The following is a 15,783-nucleotide window of genomic DNA, read 5'->3' on the forward strand; positions in this document are numbered from 1 at the left end:
TGGATTAGCTTGTTGCCGGGGAATGGACTCAAGTGCATGTCAAGGGCAAAGCTTGAAAAATTTAAAATAATAAAAAAGTTAAAAAATATTAAGTGACGAGTGACGACAAAGTGAAAAATGTCACTTTAACTGTTATTTTTCACTTTGTCGTCACTCGTCACTTTGTCACTTGTTGGCTAGTTCACTTTATGCTTAATATTTTTAATTTTTAACTTTAACTTTATTCTCTTGTTTTATACTAATCCATAGCCTTATTCTACTAACCCATTGCGTTAGCATTTCCTTTTACTTTATTTTATTATTTGTGCACTGCTGTCTTGTTGTCTATTGTTACACTGTCTACTGTCACGAACCAACCGCCAAGACAAATTCCTTGTATGTTTGACATATTTTGGCAATAAATGTTTCCTGATTCCTGATTCCTAATTGAATAGATTTCTAAATTCCTGTAGACCCCGGTTCCTTAGTGATCATTCAGATTAAGCCTTGAATCAAAATCATTATGATTGTAAATGTCTCCGGATGCATTATTTACCAGCAAAAAATGCCCCAAAAATATGTTTTTAATTTAAATAAATTCATATGAATGTAAGGTATAAACTGAGTTAAAATGCCAGATGCTTTCACACGACTATTTTTATATGCCAGCAGTAGACCGTGTTTTTCAACTATAACAGCTAACTGCAGCTAATAAAATCTGCTACTGCCAATTGGGGATTTGGTTGTCTAAGACCCCGTGCAGACGGACTCTAGTTAGCCTGAACCCGGTGAACCCCGTCTCCGGATAGCCCTATCGTGCAGACGAACGCACTGTATCCGCACACTGTATCCGCACTCAAAGTGCAAAAGTGAGTAAACTCGAAATCCGATTGCATCACGTGATTGCATGCAACCTCACGCTGAACCCTTATTAACCCCAATGCGTCACTTCATAACAATGGCGAACGCAAGGATAATGTGCCTGCTGAATGTGCTAACAATGCGTACTACGGGAATATCGTCAGTTCCTTTCGTTTGTATACGCCGTTCGTTTGTATATGTCTTATACGAATGCTCCTGTCTTCTCCTTCCGTTTTCTTCAGTTGTCTGTAGCACCTTAAAGCGCCACCAACAGGCGTGGGGGATGTACTACAGCGGAGTCAATCGGATTCACTGGGTTCATGTGCACGCAATTAAAAAAGTGGGTAGGTGTGAAAAACGAACCCGGGTTCAGGCAAACTAGAGTCCGTCTGCACGGGGTCTAAAGTGATAATCCTTGCGAGACATGAAAACCGTCTTCCATCAAACTTGACTCGTTAAAGCGCTATTGTTTAAAAGAAAACCCAAGAAAGTGTTAAAGTGATATATGCTACAAACCACAATATGTGTCTCCCCTTGAATAGAGAGCTTAAGAGGCCTAGCAATAGAGACAAAGGGAGAGGGGGGCAATGAATAATAGGCTGACGGAGAATTCTAGGATTATGCTATCCTGTTGATAATTAAGGCTTATTTAAATTAAAGCTTTTGCTGGTTGCTGGTGAATCTTTTTTTTTGGCACAGCATTGTGAGTCAAAACGTAACTCATCTCAGCATTGGCGAGAAGCCAGCATCGTGCGGTGGTCCGGAAAGCCGGGCAGGCAGATGGAGGACGTGTCCTCTCCACCACCCGCACCTCCACAGGACCCACTCAGTGCACAGCATGCTGGGACAAAGCAAAAGGCCCAAATGTTTGGAAAACTCACAAAATTGTCTTTCTCTCACTCTCCGTGTGTGATTTCTTACTTGTCTCCAACTTCCAGTTCCTTTTCCCGAGCCGTGATCTGTTTGGCTGCTTTGCCTGCAGAACAAATAAATACGCTTGAGTGCGATCGGTTTTCCATACTGCACAGCTCCCCCCGGTCCACCGAAACATGTCAAACCGCGCAAACAAATAGCTCCCCTGTAACCAAAATAGCGTAATTGCTCAGCTCCTGCACCCCTGCCGGCTCTCTTCCTGAACTTAAGAACCAGCCCAGAAACTCCCTCTGCCCCCACCTGGGCCTGAGAACGGGAGACTCCGTCCGCCCCAAGCTCTTTAACACCTCCACCCACCTCTGGAGCAACAGTGGGGGGTCCACTTCACCCATACAACCGGCCGACTTCATGTCAAGCGCTGTACATCAGTTCAAGTGGAGGCGTGGTACTCCCCACAGGGTATTCAAAGGTCCCTGTTGCAGAGATTTCAAATCAATTCATTAATGATGTAAAGTAATTGAAAACAGACTGAAACATGACAAATGCAGCCAAATATTACAGTAAAAAGGGGAACATTTACGAGCTTGTCAGTTAAATGGTCGTGACCGAGGACACTCAGTGCGCAGGTAGGAGCAGTTAAACTCACCGATCTTTAACCTCCACCTCTTCCTTTAACCTCTGGCCTGCGCCTGAACCCTAAAACTCACACCTCCTCCCCAAAGTTGCTGCTCTTACCTCTGCGTACAGCAACAGAGGGGTCTTTTCCCCCCTCGGTGACATTCGATAGCGTCTGTGGAGATAAACTGCGATGGCACAGTAGTGGTCCGCACTCGGCTCAGCGCTCCTCCGTGTGACCCGAGAGGTCACAGGAGAGCAGGTCTGCTCCGCTGGACTTCTGTGAGTCTGGGATCATTTTCCTTCACAGGGCAGAGTGTCTGTGTGTGTGTGTGTGTGTGTGTGTGTTCACAGAGAGAACCGGGACGCTCCTCAGTTTAAGCTAAGGAAATGAAAACTGTTTTTCAAATGTTTTCACAACCTGGGGGGGTTGGAGTTTAAGGACCACGCTAATCACAACCACACTTCTCAGAACCTACACTGCTTTTCAAGCGGCTGATGGACGGACGCCAACGCGCTGGACAGCAGCACCACCCAAACAGTTTGAAACCACAGCAAACTAATTCAGACCTCGTCTCATTCACAAATCTGGTTTGGATGAATAAAGGTGGATGTGGAGCCGGTGTAATGCATTAGGACCTTTTGTACAGTACAGTACAGTACCCCCTCCGTGCAGTTCCTCCTATATGGCAGGAAAAAAAAACATTGCATCCCATTTATATCTAATCCGGCCTCCCGCGAGCCTCTTATGAATATTTATGCTTTCCAGTGTGTTTGGGTTGGAGGCCGGTATCACTGGGTGCATGTCCCAGACGTGTAATTGTTTCCATGCACGTTGGCGGTGTTCACGCTCCAGAGCTTTGCCAGCAAAATAAATGTTTTCTAGTCATGTAAACACATCAGCTAATGGCAACTAAGATCTCTCAGCAGCAGCATTGTGACATGAGGCAGTAGGAATCATTTGGTTTGTTCGTCTGAAATTGAATTGTCCGACTTTAGTGGCCCCCTCGGAACATCATTTGTCGGGTACATTTGCTCAGGTTATAGTCCTTGCTGCAGGCACCTGCCTCTTCACATCAGCAATTTCTCCTCAGGCGCTAAAGACACCGACATTACGGCTTATGAAAGACGGCTGCCTGGATTTCTTTTTTTTTTTATCTCAGCGTGAAAGGTGTTGCCCACAGCGAGGAACATACTCCAGAGAATTATCAGATGAATCTGTGTCTCTCCTCGACTACAGCTCATAGATGAGCTGCGCGGCTCACAACTTTGCAGTTTTCAACCACAGAAGGCAGCTGTTTTCAATAAAAAATAAAGCTTGCAGAATCCACTGTATAGTCTACTTGCTTAGTACCAAACAATAAACAGATAGTTAGAGATTGACTGGTGGAAATAATACAGCAGCCAGCAGCCAGATATACAGTATACTAGCAACAAGTCTTGCTTGCGTCAGGTTCAACTAAATTATTACTTTTTCAAAGTACATGTTCTGCTATCTTTGCAGTATGGCCATGCAAACCTAGCCTGTTTTTGTCTGCAAGCAGTTGTCCTGCACTACCGCACCGCCCCCCCACCTTGCCCCCTTTTCAGTGGCACACCCTCCTCTAAAAGCTTTTTTAATTATGGCGGCCACTAAAGCAGGTCTGGCTCTGTGCTCTGGACTGATGGCAGCGTGTGCACCGCTGCTCCTCTGAGCCGGCCACATGCTGTACGCGCACTTATTTGACCGCACACATATGCACATACAACATGTAAACACGTTCATCACTGCACTCGTGGACCAGACCGAGCAAACTGAACGGAAGATCTGTCTACTCATCGAAAGTTATGGTGCCGTCGCCTCACTCAAGACAAAGGGAACGGATGGCAGCAGAAGAAAAAGAGAGAGGGACATTAAGAGGGAAGACGGGGAGGAAGACGGAGGAGGAAAAAAGGGCGTGAGGGAGCAGAGCTGTAAAACACTCCATGTGTCTCCCCGAAGGAAAGGTGTGTGTCTGCCGCTGGATTGTTAAAATAAAGAACTGTGCTGAAAAATAAATGCGCGGCTAAAGATAGAAAGGGCAGCACGGCGGGCTGGATGACTCATGCATTGAAAAACAGATAACGCTTCATACTATTGACCCTCTATCATAAAACAGAAAGGAAAATGGTGACATCACGCGCTTGATGAACCGCGCCGCTGTTTGCCTGAACATCCCGGGGTGGGGGGGGGGTTTATCTGTAGGGCCTTTGAGGCAACCAGCTAAACAGAAAATGTGTTGGTTTAGGATGTGCAAGTTTCCAGTGTAAGTGATCCCGGGCTGCTCCTACCTGTGTGAGTGTGTGTGTTTATGGCATTTCCCAAGGCCGTCTGGTCTGCATAGGACACTAATCCAATTGTCACCATTCGAGGAGACGTATTCGCCCCCGGGGCTTCACGGGGGTCACGCTCGCTTCCTGTTTGGACCAATGGGGAGACTCCATCAGCGGTCCGACAGGCTGCTGCTCCTCTCAGGTTACGCTGCCGAGACTGCTCCCATTTAAAATGTACATGTGATGTGTGTAAGTTGGGTGGGGTTTTGGGAGTGTCACTCGGCCGCGGAGTTGCAACCCTACCCGCTTCAAAAGGGTCCCTGTCCTTCGTATCCCTGAGGGCGCCGTGCTGTTTGCCCCTCAGTAGTACCCCGCTAAGCGGCCTTGAAGTCTGACACCTTTTGTGACCTCCGCTGTGTGTCTGATGCTCAGAACATCCCAGCTGATGGTGGCTGCACTTTGATACGATTTTAAAAAGTGTAACCCGAGGACGCCACACCAGAAACACAAGACTCCCTCCCACATCCCCGTACGGAAACACCTGCATCTTTAAAAGGAAGCTCTTATATTATATATATATATATATATGTATATATATATATATGTATATTGCAGGCCTGTCTTAACAGGCGGCAGGCCAAAGGAGGAGAAGAAGACAAAACGAACACAACAAAGCCTCCCCTGTGCGGACTATAAACATGCATGTCAGAGAACCTGGTGACAGACGATCTATTAGAAAGGTGTGATGAAAGATTTTCATTGTTCAACGGCTTTTAATGAAAACCTTTGGATTTGTTTGGTGGGCTTTTGGTCGCTCTGCTTTGCATCTTAGATTATAAAATCCCAGGAGTATAGCCAAAAATATCTTTCTAATAAAAAAATTGCCTTTTTTTATTACCACCTTGTGTAGGATGAAAAACGACTTCCACATTATTGCAGATTAAAGTCTTAATTTCATTAGTTAAGAGTTATTTTATTTCCGTTTTATTCTGTGCAGCGACAGCACTGTAAAATAACCGAAGGGAGTTATAAATGAACTAAATAATACTCATAGCCTTTTTCACATCAGCTTCCAGGTGACAGATTAGTTGAGCGGGCCAAACTAACAAAGGACACCTTCATTTGGGAACGCTGGAGCATGACCTCGTGACAAGGCTTCTGTTTCCCTACATTGCCTAACCGATAGTGATGGCCATCCCTCATGCTGATTAAGTAAACCTCAGCGCTAATAGATTTCCTTTGCAAAGGCCTCCGACAAAAACACAAATGCATTCAGGCTGGGGCCCTGAGGCAACACCGCCATGATGCACGGCTCCAGGAAATGTTCACGAGCAGGCCAACTGGCTTGTTTAAGGTCAAAGGTTACATAAAACACCAGATTGGTTTAAACTGTGTCACTCGATTGACACTGCGGGGGTTTGAAGCAAACCCATCCTGCCTCACAGTGGGAAATCCTAAGCTGGGCTCCCTGAGGTATTTGTTTTTACTATCACAGGGAGGTTGAACAGCACAGGCGGTGGGGGCGAAGCCGAACTCTACGGGCGATATGAGCGAGTCACTCTCACTCACCCCCCGGTGTCAAAACCCAAACAAACAGCAACAGCGAGTCACCAACACCTTGGCTGAAACTGGTCAGCCCCCCCGACTGATCGGAAGCACATGAGCGGATGAAAAGTGATGGCCTGATGGTTATGGCTATATGCTGGTGTCCGGGTTATTCCTGGATATTTAAATGATAGTGTCCACCAGCTGGCTTCATTTTACCTCCACCAGCATCCTGGGTGCTAAGTGGCTTAATCATTGAAAGCAGGTGCTAAACGTTTTGCGCCTTTTACCGCCATAAAATGAGAGTCTGGTGTGAGAGTTATGTGCATGCGAGGCCGCCTTGTATTTATGCCTCACTTTGCACGCAAAGCAATGAAACACCGACTGCACAGAGAACACTGAGCAGCTGAGCAGATATACATAAATCACCTCGGATGTGAAGTCAATAGAAATCGTTGTAGAACACAAAACCATATATTAGGCTCACAACGTGGATACATTAATGCTTTGTGTTGTTAAAGTGTTTGAACCTGTAGCTAGCAGCTGACGACCACCTTCACTGGACAACCACCTTTACAGAACCGAGAAATGCAATCTTTGATGAAATGAATTCGTAGGGATGCCGCTGAAAAATGCAATTTTACCAATGATGTTCTTCCAAATTAAGACAAAGTTATACTTTATTTTCAGATCTAAATGATTCTGATGTAAAAAGCCAGCTCAGCGTCACGACAAAAGTTAAACAGTTAAACACGGCCTCAGGTTCTGGCATCACATTAGTTAATGCTCCTCACTCTTTTCAGAGCTTCACCTTAGTCCACCATGTTGTGTTGTTACCCTCCACCCTTTCTTCTTCTCCTCACCCCCAAACATCATATCAACTCATAATGGTTAATATTACATTTTTCAAATGAATCTATAAATGAAAGATCAATCTGTGTGCAGTATATATACACAATATATAATCCTGTCCTCTCCTGCTTTATGAAGATGCTTTTCATCTATATTCTAACCGCTGTCCTTGCTTCTGACCTTCAAATATATTATGGGCAATTCTTCTAATTGCTTCGCCATCTTTGAATTATAGCCTTACTCTAAACTTGAAATTTGACAGCTTCAGCTGCACTCAGACTCAGTTACAAGCCTCGTAAGCAGACTCTGTGCCTCCAATTGACATGTTTACATGCACGTGAACGACCGTGGGCCGTTATAATGCTGGTGTAAAAGATGTGGTGATTCAGCTACAGGCTGGTAAACAATCCTCACCGTGAGTGTGTCTGCAACACAACCCGCCTCCACGCCTCTTTTTCAACGTCTGGAAGTAATCCTCTCCTCTTTAATAAGGAAAGACAGAGGAGAAATTATAAAAACGGACAATTCCCAAATGTGTATCCCTTCACTCCTGCGACTCAATTACCTTGTGGTCCATTTAAAGTCAACATAAGATCCCACGGCAAAGAAGGTGAACACCAAACTTATACTCAACTGGAAAGTGATTTCTAGTGGGAACAAGATAGAGAATTTAGACAGGCATTAAAATACAGAAGCCATATTCTAAAGTTAGTGATTGAACAGATGATAAGAGAATATTGATTATGGGAACAAACAAACAGAAAACTTAAAACATTATTTTCTTTTCCTTAAGATATGAGGAGGAAATTAAACATAAAGAAGAGGGGGGGGGGGGGGGGGGGGGATCTGTGCTGGATTAATGGCTCCTGAGTGCGTAGACCTCCCCAGAGCTGGAGACTTGATTCCCCTCCATTCATCAAGACCTCTTTTCATCCCTCAATCCACATTTAAACCTCCCTTCATCCCTCGGCTCTCTATATTTCCAGTGGCAGTGTCTGTCATCCCTCCTGCTTCCCTCCTGACCCGTCTCTGTTATTGTGCCCTCTCCTCTTAAGACGTTGATTAGTAGGGGACACGGTGATTGACTGCGCTGCCACGGAGCAGCTCATGGTCCACTGTGAGCTGGAAGTGCTTCATATATTTATATCTGGAGATTAAGGATCAAAACGGAGAGGTGGTGAAGGCTTAGAAAGGGAACTCTAACTGCTATTAATATGACATGTCTTTACCCTCCTAGTGTTGCTGTGGTATACAGATGGTGCAGGATTGCTTCATGAAACAAGATAGATATGTTCCAGACCTGAAGCTGGATCCGATCTATATGTCCTAAACCCACAGCAGCTGGAAATAGACCCGTTTCTTTCCTTTCAGCCCGTCACCGTAGAGGAAACACTTGCAGCAAAGAAAACACCTTGTTCTCGGTGTCAGACATTAGTCTCCCATGTTTGACGGATGGTTACTGATACCCACACCAGAGGAGTTCATGGAGAGGTGTTCAGAGGTTTGCTTTGATCAGAGCACCTCCTAGTGGCTGCAGAAGCTCAGAGTTGTTCTTCACTCAGCAAACACATCTGGCCACACGCAATACTTCAGGCTACAAGCTCATCTGTATCACATATGGACGAGAGCAATCTGCTAAAATGAATACACACACAACATGAGGAAAGTTTTAAAAATAAGAAAACGGCCAGTTCCCTTGGAGAGTCCTTTAAAGCTTTACTAACAAAACGTGGACAAAAAAGTGGAAGATATATTTCTTGCAATAATAACAACAATCAAAGCGTGGTTTTTTTACATTAACATAGTTCAACTAAGTAGTAGAGATGGCTCAATCGGGTTTAAGTTAAGGTCAAATCCTTTTTCAATACGATATAGTGACTCAAAATGTGCTCTACCAAACTGTAAAAAAAGCTACTCTATATATAAATAATTCAGGAAACGATGTCCTCGCTGCTCTTAATAAAATTGGAAACCGATTTTCGTTCTTGGCTCCAGAGAAAAGGCTCAGTCCCCACGAAGCCCCAAACACTCACAGACTTTAATTGACATCATCTGAAAGTGGGGAAACTTTGACTTGAGCCCAGGTTGGCCTCCAGGTGGCGGGCGTATTCCCTAAAAGGCACACGTGAAAAACGGATTTGAGTCAACGATGGAATTTGCTTCCTGTTTTTTTTGTCCAATCAGTTAAAGTTACATTCAAGTTCAAGTTGAATTGCAGTGTCAATGTAAAGCCCTGAGCCAGGTGCCTTCTGGAATAACACTTTGTGTGTGTATGTGTGTATGTTTGTGTATGCGTGAACCTTTAGACAAGTTAGGATGGACCTGGGCTAAGAATATACAAAGTAAAAAAAAGTTAAAAAAAAGGAATCTTGACTCTTTCCATGTTTTAACATTTGTGTTAAGTGTTGTGGAATTTATGAAGGAATGTAAAGGTACATGAGTAAGAGTGCTCAAACTGTTGAATTGATTTGGATGAGACGAATGAGAGCAGGTATTCTGGAAACGGATGCTGCTTTTGCATTCTCTAACTGAACTCAATTCACTTCCCTTGTTTAGGGGAACAGCAGAAAGGAAACCTCAACAAACCTCGACCAATAATACCCAAACTATCTGCACTTTTAAATGTCCCTTGGACGGTTCCAGATTTGGGGGAAACTGACCATTAAAAGACCTTCCATCACCTTTTGGAACCACCACTTCTCAAGCCGTGCCTCCACCCCGGGGGGCTGCAGAACAGACAAAGACCACAAGAGGGCAGCCAATACTCACCTATGAAGGGTGCAGACCAGGTCTCTGACATCTCACCGGGCCCGTCTGTTGCCTGCAGCTCCTCATTCAAACTGGATTTCACTGTGAAATAGGATTACGTGTCGAGCAATGCAATGATTGAGCACAATTGTTGGGAGTTTGGCAGGAAAGCGGAAGAAAAGGAAAATACACAAACATGCCTTACTATTTGTCATGCTGACGAGTTTTCTGCGAAACGACATTATAAGATAAGTTTATCCTGGGTGTCAAATGATGGGTATCTTAGCCCCAAGCTTTTTTTTTTTTTTTTCAAGTAAGTAAAAAATAACAGCCGTTTCTCTGCCCCCCCCCCCCCCCAAGAGAGTATACAGACTGACGTCCCCGTACTATTGTGCAGGAGTGAAAGTGAACGTATGAATGAACGTGCTCCGTTTTAAAAGGCGTTTTATTGTGGCTGCTGTTTCTTCAGATTGTGGGCCGGGGAGTGGATCTCCCTTTATGTGTCTGCTTTTTCCTCTCCCAGAGAGCTCCCTGATACCGCCGGCAACTGAACAGAGACACGTTTGGCTTCTGAAATAATCCAATAAAAAAGACAGAGAGAGAGAGTGGGAGAGATCGAGCAAAGTCGATGAGCTCATTCCCATCTTTCATCAGCATCTCCTGGTTCATAATCAGCAGCGATGGACGGGTGGGGGAGAGCAGCAGTCTTGAAGACCTCCCTGCAGCCAAACCCCTTTCATGTCTTTGTCACACTGGACTGAAGAGGCCTCATCTGATGACCCCCCTCAGCCCTGACCCTGCATCTCCCGAGGGTCAGGCCCCCCATCGTCAGGCCCCGTCGAGCCAATTAACCCCAGAACTGAGATCAATTAACCCGCTTCGTACGAGCGCTAGCAGATAGCACACCATGCATTATTAGCAGGTACAGAAAAAGAAAAACACCCGATCAGAGGGTTTAAGTTAAAGTAAGAGTGATAAGAAAGGGTCTGTTGGGTGACAGACAGATGCAGACCGGGTCTTTGTCCGTCGTGTCAGACTGAAGAGGAAGCTGCAGAGGAAGACGGGCAAATGGAAAGTCTCCGCGAGACGGACAGAGCGAGAGAAACTCATCTATGAGTCTAATTAAGCAGAAATGGAGCTGTAGGCAGCCAGGGGACCCGCGTAGAGTTATTTTGCATTTCACTCCATTAACCTGCTCCTAATGAACTGTGTGTTGTTGGGGAAAGTCTTTATCAATCACACTCCCACTGGGACGACGGTCACTGGTTCATCGGGGCTCACGGGGAACGTCGATACTCTTCAGCGGGACTCCGGATCACAGGCCGACCGGTGGGGAGGACAAACCGTCGGATAACAAAGCGTGAGTTTTCTCACCACAATAAGTCGTTGTGCACTACGATGCAACGCAAAGTCAAATATGTTGGTATGTTTTTGTGATTTGTACTCACCCAACACTGAAGCAGTTTTTTTTAAACAGGTCTCACGAGAAAACGATGTGTTACGGTTTGGAAACAGATGTTTTTTGTTGTGTAGCTCTGCTGGTTACTGATTCTATTGTCGTTTTACACTGAAAAAAATGATTCGGACCCCTTTTAAATATTACTTGATTTATTCAAGGTTATTTCACTGATTTGAACGTGTTATTGAATCCTACTTATCTTTTTTAATTAATCTTAACACATTCTTCCATGGTTTAGAAAAAGCTTATTTCCTTCATTTAAAAGTTACATGAAAAAAATGTGTACATTTTACAACCACATTCAACTTCCACATCTGCGCATGTGCGACCACAAACCGCCCCTGGAGGACGCGAGAATCTTTTTCACTTTTAAAGATTTGCTATATCTCCTGGCTGTCTGGATATCCAAGGCTCTACGTTTTCAGTAAGTAAACATCTTAAATTCATGGCTGTATTATATTTTCACTTTAACCGGATTTAGAAAAGTAGTTGGCTGTCTGCTGTGTGTTAATAAAATGTTAACTGAGGCTATAGCTGCTAACGTTAGCTTAATGTTGCCTACATCATTAAGGCTAGGTTAGCATTAGTAGACTCGTTTTAAGTGAAAATAATTATCTAACTGGTGCCGATGATATCAATATAAATGCGTGATGCATCAAATGCTTTTCTTGTTGGACTTTCTCGTGAGTTTGTGGCCACTAAAAGTCGAACCTAACCAATGTCAATTGACTAGCTAACGCTAGCTGATAGCTAACGTTAGCTAACGCTAGCTGATAGCTAATGTTAGCTAACGTTAATAGCTTGTAGCTTCACCTTCCCGGCTTTCTCGGCATGTAGAAAGGTTTAACGTTATGGACCCACTTTAAGTGTATTTTTAACTTGAACCTATCAGTGCGGTAATATTAGGAGGAACAATAACTAAACTGAAATCCTATTGATAAAAGTGCGCTTGCTGCTCGCGCCAAATGGGTTAATGTTAACAGCCATTACGTGAGTCGCGCTCTGCTCTGCTCAACTCTTTTCTGTGGTATATTTTCCCTTTGTGGTGCCTTTTCTCGGCTATACACTAATGAGCTAGCGTTAGCTTAAACATGTAGGTAGCTCTGAGAGCACGGAGGAAATGCGCTTCAATGCGGGGAAAATGTAAGCTGCAGCTGCTCTGTAGATAACAGAGGAGGACAAGCAAGGTCGATTCATGACCACTGTCCGGTTAAAAATACTTTTTAGTTGTTGGCCAAAAACTAAATGGGTAGGATAATATTGGCGTTGCCTGCCGTGCCAAAATAGTTTAGCTTCGTTTTCAGCTCTGGTTTCATTAGAAATTAACTAACTATTGTAGCCTACCCACAGTATTTTGTCTGTTAATAATTGAGAATTGATACTAATCATATATATTCTTTTTGAATAAAAAAAATTATATATGAATAATTAATGTTTAAGAAACCTTTCTGCAATCTGTTGCTCATTTCTATAGTAATATGAGGGTTTATTTAAATACAAAATGTGTTTGTTGGGATTTAATTTGAGTCATTATCTTAACCCAAGTCAGTAATGATTATTGAACATTACTTATTTTTCCTAAAATAAATTGTATTGTATTTTTAGGTATATTTGTATTTTTTTTGCAGTTTTTTCTATCTGATGTTGGTGTGATGTGGAACTCTTTGGGGACCTCATAAAGTTTTGGTTAGTACATTTAACAAACAAACTCTTCACAGGTATGCTGATCCCAGCAGTACTGCTCAGGATAAATATTCTGTAATGTTGTGGTATTTTTGCTCTCTATAGGGCAGTTATCGCTGAGAGCAAAGTAAATCTGCCACTGATCATATGTAGGCACTCAACAACTTTTGTGCAAATGATTTTGTTTCCTGGGACAAACAATGACTTAAATTAATTACTCATCTTTTGTTAGCTCTACAGTGCAGGAGTTTTAAGTACCACGGGTGACTGTATAAACATCATCACTATTTTTTTTTTTTTCTTCTCTCTTTGTTGTTTGTCTAGTTTATGTGGCAGTGTAAAGACTGTGTGGCGCTGAAGTGTCTAGGCGATCAAAGATTCTTAAACATTACAAACTAAAACATAGTCATTTTGGACGTGGCCTTCATATTAAGTGTGGATATCCTGATTGGCCTGCACTTTTCCATATCGATGAGGTAAGCACATGCTAGCTATTTTCCCAATGTGCCTCTTGTCTTTGTACAACAGAATATTGCACCAATACTCTGTATTTTGTCTTTTTGTTCTTTGATAAGATACATGCTGAATTCAAACGCATTACAGCCATCCCACTGGAATCTACCTTCATGGCACGGTCGGACAGCCATTTAGCCCAATTGACATCCATCTTCCAGATGAAGGGAGGAGTTGCTGGCCAGAAACTAGCTAAACATCTGGAGATTTTGCAAGAAGTAAATATGTACACCAATCATTATGACATGTAAAATGTCATGTATATATGTGATGATGAAAACATTAAGTTATATTGTACATTTAGGTTATTACATTTTATAAATATTGTTCAGTTTATTGAAATTGTTGTACTTATTTATGTATTTCTTATTATTATTTACTAATTGTAATTCTTTAACACAGGAGACAAGTGATGTCAATCTGAAAAGGACAGCTATCCTAAAGGCTCTTTGCATCTACCTGGGTGAGGACGAGGGACAGCTCGTTTGGGAGTATATAGTAAGTCATTGGGATGGATTTGCCTGTCACATGTTATGTTTTAAGATCCTAATGTCACCCACATACGTTTTCAGAGGTTCATGTTATCATTGACAGACGGTTGAGAATATTGATATAAAATTAACAACTTGCTGCACAGTATCGTCGTTCCTATGTACATCTTTAATAACACCTCACAGATATATAGTTTTATTTAAATACATATAAAATGGGATCAGATTCATCTAAGAGATTATTATGTATGGTGGCAATGTTCATACAGTAAAGTATACGTCATTGAAATTAAATACATTTCATGAATCGTGTTCTTTTCTCCTATTCTCTTTACACATACAGGACATTGAAGGAAATGACATCCTGAGAGACCTGCAAAAGCATACCATGGGTATATATGTCATCAACAAGGAGGGTGGAGAAATGCGACATTGTGATGACATTGGAATTCTCGTTGAAGGAGTAATCATTCTCGACAACTGTGGATCTGTGGCCCGCGCTTGTGCAATGATGCTGGGAGTCATCTACGCTCTGAACATGGCTTACCCCAAAGAGCTAATATACTATTACGAATTCCTTCAGAAAGTGCTCTTTCGAATGGATGCTGAAAAGCTTTCCCCCCAAATCCTTGGACTAAGGAACAAAATAGATGCTGGACTGTAGGAAATCTTCAGCCACTCTTGTGAACTGATCTCATTGCATTGCAGAAGAAAAGAGTCGACGTAATTAAAAAGCACCAGTCAAACCCGGGTAAACGATATATATGGCACACTGAAAAGATGTTTGTTCCATTTATTGATGTGACAGTTAGTCTCGTTCTGGCTCTACACAGATTTGCTATTTTCATCTTCTGCTAGTATCGGAGAGTAAAAGTTTCTGGAGGTTTAAGTCACATGTTGCATTATGTCTTGATTTATTCGCTGACGAATAAGTCTGTTCCCAATGCACTTGGTCTTTTTTTTTTTATAATACACCAACATTTGTGCCTTAGTTGAGCATGTGAGATTTGTTTGTTTATTTTTTTTCTATTTTTATATATACATATATATTATGACTGGTACTCTAGTACACACACACACACAGCTCTGTTGGAACTTTTTGATTTTAAAGCCTCCTGAAGAGTCTGCAACACCTCATTGAAGCACTGAAGATAAGATAATAAATACAACACATTTATAGAACATACAAAATAGAAGAACATATCCATCTAAAGAAAAATGAATAAGAGGTAGCACAAGATTTTGATAGTGTCGTTTATTTGTTGCTCAGTCTGTTGGATTGTGTTGAGGGGCTTCTAGCGTTAAAGCAACTGGTATATATATATGTAATGTACATATAAACATTTAATGTATATATATATATATATGTATAGGTAATGTGTGTATATATATACATTCAGTTGTGGAAAAGAATGTTCTTTCTTTTGTTTAGATTATTATGTAAGGTGTATTATAATATGCCCTTTGCTTTTTTTGAATAAAATACACTGATATTGACCAATGGCATTTCATTTGATGAAACTTAATTTTAGTATGTATAATTTAAACAATAAATTGATTAGAATGTAAATAAAAAGAATAGTTACAGTTACCTAATTCATTTGATTAAACTGAACATGGGTTTAGTTGGAATTTCTTAATAAATTTGAGTTAACTCTACTCAAAACAGTTGAGCAGAAATTATAAATAAAAATAGGCTGAAATTAGTTGGAAATAATGAGTACAATTTACTTAAAAAATATGTCTGGATTTAGATACATTTATTTCGTGCATTTACTTACCTAAAAAAAATTAAGTAAATTCAACACATCATTTTTTTCAGTGTACTTGATGGTAAGCAGAATGCATTGAGTAGATGAGATCAGAGAAAGG

General features: G+C 42.2%; 1 long non-coding RNA gene across 1 annotated transcript; it reads left to right on the forward strand.

Annotated features, from left to right (window-relative positions):
- Nucleotides 1-11,330: 11,330 nt before the first annotated feature.
- LOC120826913 (uncharacterized) lies at nucleotides 11,331-15,407 on the forward strand. Its single transcript, XR_013451298.1, has 6 exons — nucleotides 11,331-11,648; nucleotides 12,853-12,910; nucleotides 13,232-13,383; nucleotides 13,483-13,638; nucleotides 13,823-13,918; nucleotides 14,255-15,407. It is a non-coding gene; the product is annotated as an uncharacterized LOC120826913 (long non-coding RNA).
- Nucleotides 15,408-15,783: the final 376 nt, after the last annotated feature.

Source organism: Gasterosteus aculeatus, chromosome 11 (assembly GCF_964276395.1).
Source record: "Gasterosteus aculeatus chromosome 11, fGasAcu3.hap1.1, whole genome shotgun sequence".
Taxonomy (NCBI): Eukaryota; Metazoa; Chordata; class Actinopteri; order Perciformes; family Gasterosteidae; genus Gasterosteus; species Gasterosteus aculeatus.